Source organism: Amia ocellicauda, chromosome 8, assembly GCF_036373705.1.
Source record: "Amia ocellicauda isolate fAmiCal2 chromosome 8, fAmiCal2.hap1, whole genome shotgun sequence".
NCBI classification, from domain to species: Eukaryota; Metazoa; Chordata; class Actinopteri; order Amiiformes; family Amiidae; genus Amia; species Amia ocellicauda.
Genome location: NC_089857.1, coordinates 2,984,128 through 3,001,727, shown reverse-complemented (window position 1 = coordinate 3,001,727; position 17,600 = coordinate 2,984,128). Strand labels below are relative to the sequence as shown.

General features: G+C 36.3%; 1 protein-coding gene across 7 annotated transcripts in view; it reads right to left on the bottom strand.

Annotated features, from left to right (window-relative positions):
* The window catches only part of mctp1a (multiple C2 domains, transmembrane 1a), a 200,584-nt gene that overhangs the window by 36,067 nt on the left and 146,917 nt on the right, over positions 1-17,600 (bottom strand). The gene's annotated exons all lie outside the window — the stretch shown is intronic.

Genomic DNA, 17,600 nt, shown 5'->3' with positions numbered 1-17,600 from the left:
CTATGTGCTTCAGTGGTCCAAAACTGATGGAACAATAGTCATTTCAACATACTGTAAAATCTATCAGCTAACCCCACAGAAAAAGAAGCATCACAAAGACCTCATTGGTTGCTGGTTACTAATCTCCTGCTATATAGAACTATAGGATGAATAAATATATAAAGAATACATAATAATAATTATTAAAAAACAAGTATGATAAAGAATTGAAAGTTTACAAACTTCATTTTTAAATGCAGGTTATATTTTTCCGTTCAGTGGAATCTGATTGCACTTAACTCCACAAGGAAATGATAATGCTGCATGGCCGGAAGTGATGACTTTCACAGTAATCCTTGTCAGACTGTAAAGTAGAATGTACCACTACAAACTCATTTATATGACTTAAAACTGTCTCAGAAACAATTATAGAGACATCAAGTTCAGAAAGCACTGCAGCTGGATTCATTATTATCAAGATTGGATGTCTGTATCAGGATATTCCATCAGATCTGCACTGGACTGCTCAACCCTTGGGTTATGTTTAAAGACTCAGTGTGAATGGGCATAACTTTCAGAAACATTCAGGAAACTGCATCCAAAATACTCTCATTAGGTTTTAATTGGATGTTTATCCTTCACTTTCAACACAAAGTCTGCTGGGATGTTCAACAAGCAACATAGAAAAATGAAGTTAAACTGTAGCAGTCTTTGCTCTTATAGCCTGTCACACTATGACAAGCCAAATTATCATTTAGAGATATCTCTAAATGCATTTCAAGATATCTTCAAATATTTAGAGATATCTCTAAATCATTTCAAGATATCTTTAAATCATTTATAGATATCTTTAAATCATTTAGAGATATCTCTAAATCATTTAAAGATATCTCTAAATGTTAATTTGGCAAATCAAATCTGCCAAACTGTCATTAACATTAACATATATTTGACTTAAAATTACACATAAATCATTTAGAGATATCTGCAAATCATTTAGAGATATCTGCAAATCATTTCAAGATATCTGCAAATCATTTAGAGATATCTTCAAATGACTTCCTGTGGGTTAATGACAATTCGTCGTTCCCATCATTATATATTCTCCACTTTTTGTATTTTGCATTTGTAACCATGAGTGCATTCACTTATTGTAGACCCATAGAACACACGTATGTGTATATATAGTATTATTATTATTATTATTATTATTATTATTATTATTATTATTATTATTAATAATAATAATAATAATAATAATAATAATAATAATAATAATAATAATATTTCTTAGCAGATGCCCTTATCCAGGGCGACTTCCAAAATATAATATAGTAGGATTTATATATATATATATATATATATACACACACACACACCTATTTTGTATTATGTATTATAATTAATGTTTTTACTCGATACATTTGAAAACATATTTGAAACAATAACCCCAATAACTACGTTTTATACAATTAGTCACGACAGCTGCACACTACTTAAAATAGGTTTCATGCAAAAGTTGTGGTGCAGTGGTTAGGAAATAGCACTGTAAACCTAGTGATCTAGGTTCAAGTCTCGATTGGTGTGTATAATTTTCTTACTTGTACATTATTATTATTAAAATATATAATTTCCTTCAATTAAACGGTATCAGAGTAGAAATAAGAATTGGAAGGCGATTAATACGGATTTTAAATTAGAATTTAATTAGAATTGCGTTTCAATAACACAGTTGAGGGATCATGAACTAGTAGCAAATTAGACAGGAAAATCCACTCATTAATATCCAGTTAGAGTGGATCATTATTCGAATTCAGCCAAACTTAATGTAAGAAATCAATAATAATAATACTAATAATAATAATAATAATAATAATAAGAAGAAGAAGAAGAAGAAGAAGAAGACACTGAATATGCACTGAATTTAACGCTTAAGTGAAAGAATAACAAAATAATAATAATAATGTACACATAAGAAAATGAAAGCTACCAATCAGGAATTGAACCCTGATAACCCAATCTGCAGTGCTATTTCCTAACCACTGCACCACCTGACATACAGCTTTTACATTAAACCTATTTTAAGTAGTGTGCAGCTGTTGTGACTAATTGTATAAAATTTAGTTATTGGGGTTATTGTTTCAAATAAATGTATCAAGTAAAAACATTAATTATAATACATAATAATATTATATATATATATATATATATATATATATATATATATATATATATATATATATTTATATAGCCTACTATATTATATTTTGGAAGTCGCCCTGGATAAGGGCGTCTGCTAAGAAATAATAATAATTATTATTATTATTATTATTACAATAATAATAATAATAATAATAATAATACTATATATACACATACGTGTGTTCTATGGGTCTACAATAAGTGAATGCACTCATGGTTACAAATGCAAAATACAAAAAAGTGGAGAATATATAATCATGGGAACGACGAATTCTCATTAACCCACAGGAAGTCGTTTGCAGATATCTCTAAATCATTCAAAGATATCTGCAAATCATTTAGAGATATCTTGAAATGATTTAAAGATATCTCTAAATGTACTTTTAAATTAGATATCTTGAAATGATTTAAAGATATCTCTAAATGATTTGCAGATATCTTTAAATGATTTAGAGATATCTCTAAATGATAATTTGGCTTGCCATAGTCACACCAGTTCTTGGTAAGAGTCTACAGGAGTTGACAGCGCTAATAAGAGTGTGCATAGTGCTGAAGAAAATTAAACAGATATGAAACTGGAGGGGCTGGAGTCTCACATTCAATAAAACAATCTCTGAGCTGATGGCAGGATGTAGCATGGAGATCACAGGTTTGAATCCAGACCAACCTGATAAACTCTGATATTTTGCAACCCTGAGTGGTTAAGTGCAGCTGGGGCAGCAAAGGAATCATGGGATGGGGTGGGATGGGGTGGGGTGGGGTGGGATGGGGTGGGGTGGGGTGGACTTGGTAGAGGGACCCCAGGCTCTATATGCCCCAGTGCCCCATGGGAAACCCAAGAAACCATGGGATTGGATGCTAACAAGGACTGCTAGATCTGTCAACTGGCTGAAGCATTAGATCTACTGATTGCATACCAGGCATGCAGGGGTGGCCTGGCTGGTAGTGTTAATATGTCTGATGTGTCTACTGTCCTCAACTGCCCCAGGTCAGTGCAATTACAATAATAATAATAATAATAATAATAATAATAATAATAAAGATTTTTTAAAGACTTCTCTTTATAATGTAGTTTTTGCATTTCATAATTCTTGGTCAATGCTATGCCCTCCCTCCCCTAACACACACACACACACATACACACACACACACACACACGGTTTGAGTTAAAACTGGACTGTTTTGCGCACAGTAAGTAGAGATGGTAAGATTGATTTTTTATTGCAATAACAGAGGATGCTCTGGAGTGTAGCTGCTTCTTAACAGTTGAAATGAACACATCTCCAGCCCCTCTCATCTCTTGTTTAAACCACACTTGAGAGAAAAGTAACTGAAGAAAGCAAGTGAGCAGACACACACTGGTATTTCTGCTCATCTCTGTAATAGTGTTCAACATTGTACATGGTGAGTGTGTGTGTGTATAACTCCTTTACAAACTTTACAAATACCTATCTTGTAGTGTAAGCCTGGTACCGTACTGAGAATATACATTAAACTTAAAAAAAAAAACGACTATTGTGTGGTTATATTGTAATGCCCTTCTCAAGTGTACACTCACCTAAAGGATTATTAGGAACACCATACTAATACTGTGTTTGACCCCCTTTCGCCTTCAGAACTGCCTTAATTCTACGTGGCATTGATTCAACAAGGTGCTGAAAGCATTCTTTAGAAATGTTGGCCCATATTGATAGGATAGCATCTTGCAGTTGATGGAGATTTGTGGGATGCACATCCAGGGCACGAAGCTCCCGTTCCACCACATCCCAAAGATGCTCTATTGGGTTGAGATCTGGTGACTGTGGGGGCCAGTTTAGTACAGTGAACTCATTGTCATGTTCAAGAAACCAATTTGAAATGATTCGACCTTTGTGACTTGGTGCATTATCCTGCTGGAAGTAGCCATCAGAGGATGGGTACATGGTGGTCATAAAGGGATGGACATGGTCAGAAACAATGCTCAGGTAGGCCGTGGCATTTAAACGATGCCCAATTGGCACTAAGGGGCCTAAAGTGTGCCAAGAAAACATCCCCCAAACCATTACACCACCACCGCCAGCCTGCACAGTAGTAACAAGGCATGATGGATCCATGTTCTCATTCTGTTTACGCCAAATTCTGACTCTACCATCTGAATGTCTCAACAGAAATCGAGACTCATCAGACCAGGCAACATTTTTCCAGTCTTCAACTGTCCAATTTTGGTGAGCTTGTGCAAATTGTAGCCTCTTTTTCCTATTTGTAGTGGAGATGAGTGGTACCCGGTGGGGTCTTCTGCTGTTGTGGCCCATCCGCCTCAAGGTTGTACGTGTTGTGGCTTCACAAATGCTTTGCTGCATACCTCGGTTGTAACGAGTGGTTATTTCAGTCAAAGTTGCTCTTCTATCAGCTTGAATCAGTCGGCCCATTCTCCTCTGACCTCTAGCATCAACAAGGCATTTTCGCCCACAGGACTGCCGCATACTGGATGTTTTTCCCTTTTCACACCATTCTTTGTAAACCCTAGAAATGGTTGTGCGTGAAAATCCCAGTAACTGAGCAGATTGTGAAATACTCAGACCGGCCCGTCTGGCACCAACAACCATGCCATGCTCAAAATTGCTTAAATCACCTTTCTCTCCCATTCAGACATTCAGTTGGAGTTCAGGAGATTGTCTTGACCAGGACCACACCCCTAAATGCATTGAAGCAACTGCCATGTGATTGGTTGGTTAGATAATTGCATTAATGAGAAATTGAACAGGTGTTCCTAATAATCCTTTAGGTGAGTGTATGTGTAAAAGGCATGCGATTGTTATGATTACTGGAATTGTTTTATTAATGACTGATAAATACGGAATTTAATAAAATGCCTGTAGTGAATTTTATTTTCCTCTTATATGAATATAAGAAGAATGTATCTGTGTATCACAATCCTAAGTCGATGACCAAGAGCTAATCAGTTAGGGGACCACAAAATCAACATTGCTAAATTGGCAAACACAATCTGCAAACCTCAGTTCGATAGGAAAACTGTGGTAGGAACTGAATAAAGCAGTCCACAATCACAGGCCGCACAGCCTGGAGGAGCAGCAGAGGCTCTGCATGGAGTAATGGTTGAACATCCCTCCTGAGAAGATAATTAACCAATGAAAAGGCTATTGGAAAAAAGTACTGAATACATTTGAACAAAGAGTATTTAGAAAGATATGTCATGATTGTTGATAAATAAACTACTGTTCCATACAATATTGAGATTGAATTCAATATAAATATAAACAGTGCATATAGAAAGTCTACACTACCAAAAAATCACCTTTTGTTGCCTTGGATTTAGTATGCAGTAAAATATTTGTTACCACACAACTTCAATGTGAAAAAAAATATCTAGAAATTTGTAGAAGCAATCTTAAATTAGCTCAGGTATAAGAAATCTCCTTCACTATCCCACATCATGTTAAGTGTGTTAAATTGTAGTGATTCACAGGATTTCGGGAACAATTCCTGTATATTCCCTCTGCTGGGTAGTATATTTCAAAGCAAAGATACTACCATGAGCACCAAGGACCTTTTGAAAGAACTCCGGGACAAAGTTGTTGAAAGGTACAGATCAGGGGAGGGGTATACACACAAATGTAAAGGCCTTGAATATCCCTTGGAGCACAGTCAAGACAATTATTAAGAGTTGGAAGATTAATGGAATCACCAAGACCCTGCCTAGATCAGGCCTTCCCTCCAAACAGAATGACCAAGCAAGAAGGATACTGAACAGAGAGGCTTCCAAGAGGCCAATGGCAACTCTACACAAGCTATAGGCTTTTATGGCCAAAACTGGTCAAAGTGTGCAAATGACAACAGTATCCCAAGCATGTCACAAATCTGGCATGTATGGTACTCACGAAAGTCCACCTTGAATCATTTATGAAGTATGTAAAAACAAAAAGTTTCGTCTGATGAAACTAAAATGGAACTTTTTGGTCTAAAAGCATTGTGAAGCATGGTGTAGCAGCATCATGTTATGGTGAGGGACCTGGGCCACTAGTCTGGATAGAAGGGAAAATGAATAGAGCAAATTACAGAAAAGCCCTTAAGGAAAACCTGCTGCCCTGTGCAAGAAAACTGAAACTGGGACAGAAGTTGACCTTTCAGAATGATAACAACATGAAGCACATGGCCAAAGCTACACTGGAGTGGCTAAGGAACAAAAAGGTAAATGTCCATAAGTAGCCCATTTGGAGCCGCTACCTAAATCCAATTTGACTCGAAGATTGCTTTCCATCAGTGCTCCCCAAGGAACTTCACAGAGCTTGAACAGTTTTTAAGAGTGGTCAAATATTGCCAATCCTAGGTGTGAAAAGTTATCTATCCCAACAGACTCACAGCTGTAAATTCTGCCAAAGATACTTCCACCAAGTATTAACTTATTCATTTATTATATTTCATTTTTGTATTTTTATAATTTTTCACAATAAATATCCCTTTCCCTTCCCCATTGTGGAATATGGTGTGTAAAAAAAGTAATTTTAGTGCATGAAACTTTGAGGCACTGACACAACAAAATTTGAAAAAAGTGAATGGGGGTGTAGTCTTTCTATAGGCACAGTGTGGGTGTCTGTATATATATTTAAATATATGTACACACACACGCACACATATACAGTGATCTCACAAGATTCCCAAATGATTATATATAGTACAATAATATTGTATTTATGTGTTACATACCTGCTTGAGGAACTGCCAGAAGTAAATATGAATAAGAATCTCTCATCTCTTATAATAAAATGAGGTGAATTATGAAAATCAGGTGTCCCGAGCAGCAATGTTTTGTCAGAAATCAAAAGAGTTTATCTTGGTCAATTGAAAACACTCAGTACACTACTATAGCCTATTGAGGAGTCGAGAATAAAGAGAAAGAAATGTCATAGTCCAGATTATCCCCCTATTCATATTTTTTGGATGACTGTAAAGTACAGATAATGGTTTGTGGTCCCCAGTGTCTCTCACACATCAAAGATGCACACCAGGCTAGTCATGTTTGAATTAAAAGAATCTAAATGAGTGTGTGTAATCCACATAGTACTGTACTGTAAGTACTGTAGTAGTAGTAAGACTTATTATTAAAGACACTTTTGCAGCATATTAAACATATTTGAGAGGTTTATTATTATTATTATTATTATTATTATTATTATTATTAATAATAATAATAATAATAATAATAATAATAATAATAATAATAAACCTCTCAAATATGTTTAACATGCTGCAAAAGTGTCTTTTTTAGTAAACAGCATTCATGTCATGGTAATAGTGCAAGACTTAATCAATAACACAGATAGGTTCAGGGTTTAGTTTAAGGCTTGTTTGTCGAACGCAGCAGTAAAGCCCAGATAATTATCCAAAATTATCCACAGTTCAGTTCTCACAGTGGGATTCTGTCTACAAAAAAGACTGGAACTGCAGTGCCTAAGAAAATAGTCAATAATGTCAAGTATTTATTGCTGTTTTCTTAGGCACTTTATTGCTGTTATGTGCTGCACTTTGCAGTATGGTTGTGCACTACCACACTATAGAAGAAAAGAAGAGTGAATAGAAAGGAGGAAAGAAAAGACTGAGAGATGTTCTGTGAGCTCTTGCCCCGGGGGTAAGTTATAAAAGGAAACAAAATGGCCTTGTTCATACCAATAGAATTTTTTACAAAAAAGGAAAATAATGGAATAGAGAGAAAAATAATAATAAAAGAAGAAATGTTCTCAGTCACTTCCCACAAATAAAAATCTGATGACTTCAAGCATTACAATCTAAAACCACATATGCTATATCAACAATCAGATTACAGACTGGTAAAATAAATCCTATTTCTAATTTAAATTTAAATGTATTTTATGTAATGTATTAATTGTTGTCTTCAATAAGCGCCATCAGAAATATGCATCAGTTTGACAGATTTACTTAGTTATCAGCTCTTGATCAAAGTTTGTACCACCTTCACCTTCCAAACTGAATGTCTGAATGGGAAAGAAAGGTGATTTAAGCAATTTGGAGCGTGGCATGGTTGTTGGTGCCAGACGGGCCGGTCTGAGTATTTCACAATCTGCTCAGTTACTGGGATTTTCACGCACAACCATTTCTAGGGTTTACAAAGAATGGTGTGAAAAGGGAAAAACATCCAGTATGCGGCAGTCCTGTGGGGGCGAAAATGCCTTGTTGATGCTAGAGGTCAGAGGAGAATGGGCCGACTGCAGGCTGGTGGTGGTGGTGTAATGGTGTGGGGGGTGTTTTCTTGGCACACTTTAGGCCCCTTAGTGCCAATTGGGCATCGTTTAAATGCCACGGCCTACCTGAGCATTGTTTCTGACCATGTCCATCCCTTTATGACCACCATGTACCCATCCTCTGATGGCTACTTCCAGCAGGATAATGCACCATGTCACAAAGGTCGAATCATTTCAAATTGGTTTCTTGAACATGACAATGAGTTCACTGTACTAAACTGGCCCCCACAGTCACCAGATCTCAACCCAATAGAGCATCTTTGGGATGTGGTGGAACGGGAGCTTCGTGCCCTGGATGTGCATCCCACAAATCTCCATCAACTGCAAGATACTATCCTATCAATATGGGCCAACATTTCTAAAGAATGCTTTCAGCACCTTGTTGAATCAATGCCACGTAGAATTAAGGCAGTTCTGAAGGCGAAAGGGGGTCAAACACAGTATTAGTATGGTGTTCCTAATAATCCTTTAGGTGAGTGTATGTATTATAATATATATATATACTTGTATCAATTCGAAGATTTTTAATATATATATATATATATATATATATATATTTGATAATGTACATCTCTTTTATGTTACATTCATAAGAGTTAATAAGCAACACTGTAATTGTACAAACACAATCAGACATTCTTAAAAACTAAAATTTATGTATGTGTAAGAACAGTGTTGAAAATAACCCCAAACATATCCATATGATTACATTTTCAAAACCCAAATGCATTCAAATATTATACACTACATTATTGATCAATGCAGTTCATGCAACCTTAGTGACACAGGAATTTGCACACCAAAAGATTATTTCAGAAGAAAAACAAACATGTTATAACTAAGAGATATTCATTATTTATTGACAACATTCTCAGAAGTTGTCTAATTTATATAATCAATTCATGTATTATTTTATTTTGGAGCAATATAATATATCTTGGCAATATGTTTTTCTTATTTCTTTTTTGTTTCTTTCATTTCCTTATTTTTAATCGTCTTACAATAATTATAACTAAGATTAAATATTGTGAGAATTGACCATGAGAATTCAACTAATTGATCTTGGTGGCAGTTCCATAAAACTGTATCATTGTATGTAAACATTATTGTAAGTAAATATGAAGTTACAATATGTAAAAGTATACTTTGTATATTATACATTTTGGAAACAAAACAAAAAGTGTCACCGTGTATTTCTGTGAATGGTTTTCTTGTCAAAGCCATGTGTGCTAAGAATTGTTTTACCTTTTTTTTTTTCAAAACAAGGTTTTTCAGTAAATCTAAGGATTGGAAACAGTACTTTTCTTTTAATTGTACACTTCCATAACCTAATTAATCAACAGCAAATTCAAATGTAAAATAAATCTATGTCATGGTCGTACAGAATTGCTGCATTTTTGAAAGCTGTCTTTAAAAGAAAAACAAATTACTGTTGGATGCCGTTGCTCTCTTGCTTGCCAAAGCAGAATTCCTCTGGTAAACCATTTGTACAAATTTCACCAGATGTTTCCACAAACAGGAATCAGAGAAACATATTAGACACTACTGAATAAAAAGGCGGGGAGGGGGGTATGTAGAGTTCAAAAACGATATCTATTTTGTAATGAAACATAACATCAATGCTGTAGGATAATAAAAAAAAAATTGGAAATCTATCCATACAATCCAAATGTGCTTTTTCTTTCCTTTCTTTTTAATTTTCCTTTTTTGATGTAAGACCACTTATCTTTAGAGGGGTCGAGACAACTTTTATACTCGAGTGAGGAATGAGAAAGCAGTACAAACAAAACTACAGCACCAAAACACCAGAAAGAACACTGGCAAAAGCTTTACAATTCAGATTAAGTACCTTAGGGGTCCCAGAGAAAACCATTAAACAGAACTTGATGCATGTTTTGCAAATTCATAATTTAAGCATTCTACAGGAACAATGTAAAGCTGACTTAGACATACTCACAAAAAAAGCTGTTCTGTAACTAAGAGGTCTGCAGTATTTCTGCAAACAACCACACGGTCACTGTAATGGTCAAGAAAGGTCATTCCGCACAGGTTAATTAATAAAGTGTCAGAGAGGCCACCAATTCCCTTCAATATACCATTACAGATCACCTGCCTTTTGACCTGCCTAGAACCTTTAATGCACTTTTTTATATCTTCTTTTAAATATATATATATATATATATATATATATATATATATATATATATATATATATATATATATATATATATTTATGTGTGTTTTGTGTTTTGTATTTGAAAGTCATGGTTTGTTAAAAAAAAATCTTTAGCACTTTCACAGATTCTGTCAAAAAATATATAAATCTCCATTTATAGATTAGAGCTTTTATAAAGGGTTTGGATTGCACTTTCAGTAACAACATATTAATAAACAATCATTGGAGTACTTGGTAACATGTGTGTAAGAGTTTACAATGGTAAAATGGAAAGGGAAAACTAATCACGCATTGAAACAGGGTAATTTTATATTCCCAACAATTTCTCTGTTCGTCATTGATATGTCTGCACATAGTTCTAGTGTTTCAGTACTGAAAAAGGTGCTACATGAGGCTCGTTATCTCAGTCCAATTTCTTCTCTCAAGTAGCACAAGATCTACTTTCAAGTGCAACCTGTAAGTGCTCATTGGTAGCACTGCAAACTGGAAAATTAAGTGCCAATGCTTTAACAAAATGTCTGAGCTTTACACCTTTATTCCCCTTTTATATTATTCAATCTGAAATATAACATTTAATATGCATTCAGATTTAGGACTGCCATTCCTCCTGGATCTTGGTAAGAAGAAGACAACATACACATCCTCCAAGACCTTTTTCAGTACGAATGCTGGCATGCCATCAACAGAGCTCTGGAGTCAAAAGACAAAGCCATACATTGGTCCAATTGTATAATTTAAAACAGTTTTGGTCTTATCAATAATTGCAATGCAAGGGACACAATTGTCAATAATTGTCTTGGTCATGTACTGAGTGACTGAGAACAGTGTTTGTAGTGTTTTTTTTTTCTCCAACAAAACATTTTAGCATATCAAGGTGTATCTCCCAAGAGGAATAAATAACCTCAAAGGCTAAAGGCTTCTTCAGTATTTCACAAACTGTTACCCTGAAACAGATCACATTGAGAAGCAGAGTCATACTGATCAGACCTGTAGATGTCCTGTTATTCTCAGCCAAGAGGGAAGTTCCCTTAGGTTACACTACAGGCAAGACAAGACCTATAAAGCAGTGAGATTACTCTCAATCCATTGTGATACACACCTCAGGAACAGTGCAAGATATGCTTAGTTTATATACATTATTAAGAAGGTATCAGCAAAACGAAATAATACATTTTGATATCCCTTTTTAAAATATATATTTTGTTTATAATAAGACTACCATATCTTAATCATGTCTGATGATTCTAATGATTATGATTATTATTATTACTACTGTGATTAGAAATTTTGACTTAATTTATGAACATGTGATGTTTTAACCAACTGTTCTATTAAAACATGGAAAAGTTTTAATTTAGAGGCCTAATTAACTAATTTGCTGTGAATAAATAACAGTTTTGTAGGACAACAATGACAAATATAGAGCCCATTGAGTTTGTATTGTGATTAGTCGTAAGTGGCCTATAGGTGAAATCAAAAGAGAATAAAGAAAGAATGTGCTGCAACTATATCTCCCCAGCTGGTAGTTCAGTGAAGGAAACCATTAGTTTCCTTCAGCCAAGAGCTAAACCCAGGTATCACTTTCCCCCTAAAGCAAGTCCTGCAGGAATAACGTTTAATGAAGTCCAATGGTCATTACAGACCTTGTATTATTATGACACATTGGCTTTATCTGGAAAAATACACTCCATCACTGGCCATCATAGGTATAGCATAAGGATGTACAAATAATTGCAGCCTCATTTTATTTATTTACATAGATATCTATGTGTGAACATGTGTGTGTGTGTGTGTGTGTGTGTGTGTGTGTGTGTGTGTGTGTGTGTGTGTGTGTTAAAAGACTCCCAGCAGGTCAAAAGCTACTGGGACACAATCAGGTGGAAAGCCACTTAATACCCAGTTATACTTGTCTGAGGAACCACTGCGTAAACCACTGAGACAGAGGGAACAGATAAAAGTATTGTGCCTCTCGGTGACACACAAAGGGAGACAAAAAATTGAGGTAATACTAACAGCAAATACAGCCTGAACATCATTAGCAAAATGGGACGCAGAGTTCATGGGAAGAAGGAAAAACAATTATGGTACTACTGCTTTAAATCATGTCTCCAAATCAAACTGTGCAGAGGCACAGGGGAAATCAGCCTGATCTAATGTACCAAGTTAAAAGTGACATGACCTTTTTGTATTGTCACCTGTCACAGGCTCAGATGTCACACACGGAGGCACATCTCCCAAACATTCGGCGCTGGTGCTTTATTTCTACCCCGCTGTCTTGGAAAATGCAGCGAGTTAGGAAATGTTAAAAGGCAGCGTAACTAAACAAAGCGCTGCCATATCAGGTAGAGACAGCATATTATTCTCAGATTAAAGTGTCGAGGATATGTAAGCACAATGCCGAAGATAATGTCTCTCATTTCCCCTTTTTATTATACGAATTCCTCTGTTTTCTGCTTGCTGTGTGACTGACTCCTTTACCCGCCGATGCTGCTGCTGCTGCTGCTGGAAAAAAAAAGATACTTTATTCCTGCGAGAAACAAATATATGCCCTAAATGAGGGCTGGATCTGAGGGCCTGACAAGGTGCATATGAAAGGCGAAGGATCCGGACAGCTTCCTTTTCTGATTTCACCTGTAGCAGGCTTGACAGCTACTGCTTCCTCGCACCCCTCCATTAAAGTATAAATGGTTCTTGTAGAAAACAGGAGAGATTATTTATTTATATACCACTTACTTGAACATTTCTGGAAATTACGCAGACGCTATGTAAAACATAAACCTTTCTTCGTATTTATTTCCGCTGTGTGACTTGAGAGTTTAAATTAAGGGAAACAAACAAAACACAAAAAACTTTAAAATGCATAAGGCACATTGCAACCAAGTATAATGAAAAATGATTCACACCTAATGCAGTTTTTTTTTCTATACCTCTGCTATTTAAACAAAGCAACCAAAAAATCTATTTTTCAGTAAGTGACAACACAAGCAGAAACTGTGAAAAAATATATGATTTTCAAAATGCACCTAAGATTGAAAAAGATGGCTGGATTAAACTAAATAAAAGTGCACATCCCAATGCATCCAAAAATATCAAAGTTCTGCTGAAAAGGTGAATGCGACAAAAAAGTTGTGAGCTCTTTAAAATATGTACTACTGTACAGTGGGTTTTGTTAATAAAGAGAATGCATACAGAACTGGGAGTTGAGCTACTTGCTTGTTAATAAAATTTACAAAGTATGATGCCTGTCAGTTTACATAGTGGGTCAATTAGCTTGTCTACCCATTTTGATTATCTATTGGAATTAATAACAGTTTTGGATATTATTTTCAATATCACCCACCACTTAAAACTAATTTGTGGTCAAATTAAATATCGATTTAAGACCTGTTGTGTTTAGTTTTTTTTATTCGCTTTACCTTTATTAGTGGTTGGTGATATCTGTGAATCTTACAGGCCAGCCTGTAGCATGACATCTGGTTTATTAATTAAAATCTGGGCCATATTCCCAGAGATTTTATAGCAGCAATCAGGATTAGCCAATGTCATCCATTTTCAGATGAATGCACAAAATGTGTGCCTCCATTAAAAGAAACAAGCGCACAATGTAATGATTATTGAAATTAAGTTAAATTTAATTGGTTAATTGATTTTTGTTATTTTTTTTATCACAAAACATCTTACATGGACATTACATCGATCAGCCATAACATTATGACCACTGACAGGTGAAGTGAATAACACTGATAATCTCGTTATCATGGCGCCTGTCAGTGGGTGGATATATTAGGCAGCAAGTGAACATTTTGTCCTCAAAGTTGATGTGTTAGAGGCAGGAAAAATGGGCAAGCGTAAGGATCTGAGCGACATTGACAAGGGCCGAATTGTGATGGCTAGACGACTGGGTCAGAGCAACTCCAAAACTGCAGCTCTTGTGGGGTGTTCCCGGTCTGCAGTGGTCAGTACCTATCAAAAGTGGTCCAAGGAAGGAAAAGCGGTGAACCGGCGACAGGGTCATGTGTGGCCAAGGCTCATTAATGCACGTGGGGAGCGAAGGCTGGCCCATGTGGTCAGATAAAACAGACGAGCTACTGTAGCTCAAATTGCTGAAAAAGTGAATGCTGATTCTAATAGAAAGGTGTCAGAACACACAGTGCATCGCAGTTTGTTGCGTATGGGGCTACATAGCCGCAGACCAGTCAGGGTGCCCATGCTGACCCCTGTCCACTGCCGAAAGCGCCTACAATGGGCATGTGAGCATCAGAACTGGACCACGGAGCAATGGAAGAAGGTGACCTGGTCTGTATGAATCACGAGTTCAAGGTGTTGACTTGACCTCCAAATTCCCCAGATCTCAATCCATTCGAGCATCTGTGGGATGTGCTGGACAAACAAGTCCGATCCATGGAGGTCCCACCTCGCAACTTACAGGACTTAAGGAACTGCTGCTAACATCTTGGTGCCAGATACCACAGCACACCTTCAGAGGTCTAGTGGAGTCCATGCCTTGACGGGTCAGGGCTGTTTTGGTGGCAAAGGGTAACCTACACAATATTAAGCAGGTGGTCATAATGTTATGGCTGATCGGTGTATTTTTCACTTTGGGACTAGGTTTATTTTAGATATTTAAGTATTAATGTATTATAAAGTGTGTTTTGTCTTAAAAACAAATCCAAACTGACTCGAACACTTTCGTAATACACTAACAAATCTTCCTTGTGTCTTGTTTCCACCTGAGAAAAGGACTGAGCACAAAATCTCAGGGCTGAGTCCCTGTGCTATATCTGTGCTTTGAAATGATGCTTTAGCAGTTCAGGTCTGAATTTCCCAAGCAGTGGTTATGGATTGGTCCACCAGGGACTAGACAAAGACAAGTAAAAGATTCCAACAACCAAGTTCACACAGGTATACCGGGAGTTGGTAGGAGTTATGGAATTAATAGGTAACTTGCTGATCTTTTATTGTTACTAATTATTATCAGGGGACATACAAGCATGAAAAAATTGAACAGCAGCATGTGCATGAAATTGGAAACATTCGGGTTAGCGACATCACTGCAGTCACTTCCTTTGTATTTGAACAGGTGCAGAGTTCCTAGCAAAGGCAATGACTTATTTCCAAAAACAACCACTGTCTTTCATATTTGGTTCTGAGACAGAACCAAAGTGCGCATTGAGACTCTCGAGATTAAAACTTGCAGTAGAGATCGTTTCTGTGTATACATTTTTACTTTTGTTTTATTTGAGCAAAACTAGGGGGGATTTGAGACATCACCAAAAACACACTGACATAACAGCAGGTGGGAATAAAGACCAGCAATTGTAATCAGTTTCACGCACAATCAGGCATCAGACCGTCATGGAACAAGATACAAGAACTGACTGCTTTGTCAATAGCCCTTTCTCAAACAACACTGAGAAATCCTACACACACACCCTTCAACATTACCAGATGAGAAGCACTTAACCAACAAACCAGCCTGAACACTTACAGACACACACAAACACAGACACCAACATTTCCTGCAATTGAATTCCACAGACAGGCACTGACCCAGGACAAGCAGAGAGATGTGATCTTTTTGTTTGGCAGCTTTTTATTTTCAACATAAGAGATGGCAAAACAAGATAAAGGTCTGAAGCACAGTGAACTGTAGGATAGTAGTATTTCCCAGTAGGACAGACAGTGTGTGATTTAAGAACAGAGGTACATAAAAGGTTACATAGAGAAAGAGACCACTAGGCCCATTTTCCTTGTTTTGGTTGCTAGTGCCGTAGCTTATTGATCCGGGGAACTCATCCAACAGTTCTCTTATAGAAAGATCTTCAACAACGTGGTGGGGCAGCTTGTTGCAGGCACCATCAACTCCTCTGTTTAAAGAAGGGATTCCTGTTCTTAAATCTTAGATCTTAAATGCACCTCCTCACCATTTGCACTCCAGACAAATGTTCTATGGAGAGAGGTCAGCAATGTTCAATGACAGGACGTCTTTTCAACCCACTGACAGACATCTTTGCCTAATAGCAGGATCCACTCTTGATTCCTCTCCTCCTCCACATCCTTCTCCTTCTTCTGTTTCAAATTCATGTTCTACTTTAGTATAATTTTCTTGTTTGTTTTATGACATCTTTAATCATAACCATCCAAAGCTGATGCTTAGTTGTGTACAATGAAAAATCTATGTAATCCTGTAATCAATTGAATTATTAGTATAGTATTATTAATAAGTTATTAAGAATGTTTTATAATTCTTTACCATACAGTATAAACTGTTGATTCACAAATAAATTGATATAATTAATTTTTCATGAGAATATTTTATCCTTTGAAAAACTTAAATGCCGAGACCATTCATGCTCAACACCTGTATATTCCAGAATTAATTAATAACATGGAAAGCTTTACACATTGGGAAAGAGACAAAGAAAGTTGCTGTTGAATGTGACTTGAGCTTTTAAAGCTGATTATGACCAAAACAAAACCATTATTGCAGAGATGTTACATCATTCCAAGTGGGACAAAAGGTAACAAACTGAGCAAAAATATGTCAGCTTGAGAACGCGGGAACCATCTCTGAAGTATGGGTTATAGCCAAGCCCTACTACTCCGAAATTCCAGAAGAAAACTTGCCAGCATTTTTTTTTCTTCTCTTTTATATCTTTAGTTTTGTTTCTTTTCCATCTCTTTGTACACAGACAGACTGTGGTCATGACACGTACAATGGAAACACACTGAATCCATCAGCGACGCAACATTTATTTAATTATGAACCCTGGATGTAAAAAGGTCCTTTATGGTATAAGAGGGATTCTTTCAGCATATCATCATCTGAGACTTTCAAACCACCACTTTCCGGGTATTGACCTTTCAAGAAACACAATGGTTTAATTTTACATGTTGTTTAAAGTAATTAGCACCAGGGTTTTTTAGGCAAGTGAGGCACCAGTGTCTCTGGCAGCGCTACATGGTTTGATAAAGTCTCGTCGCGG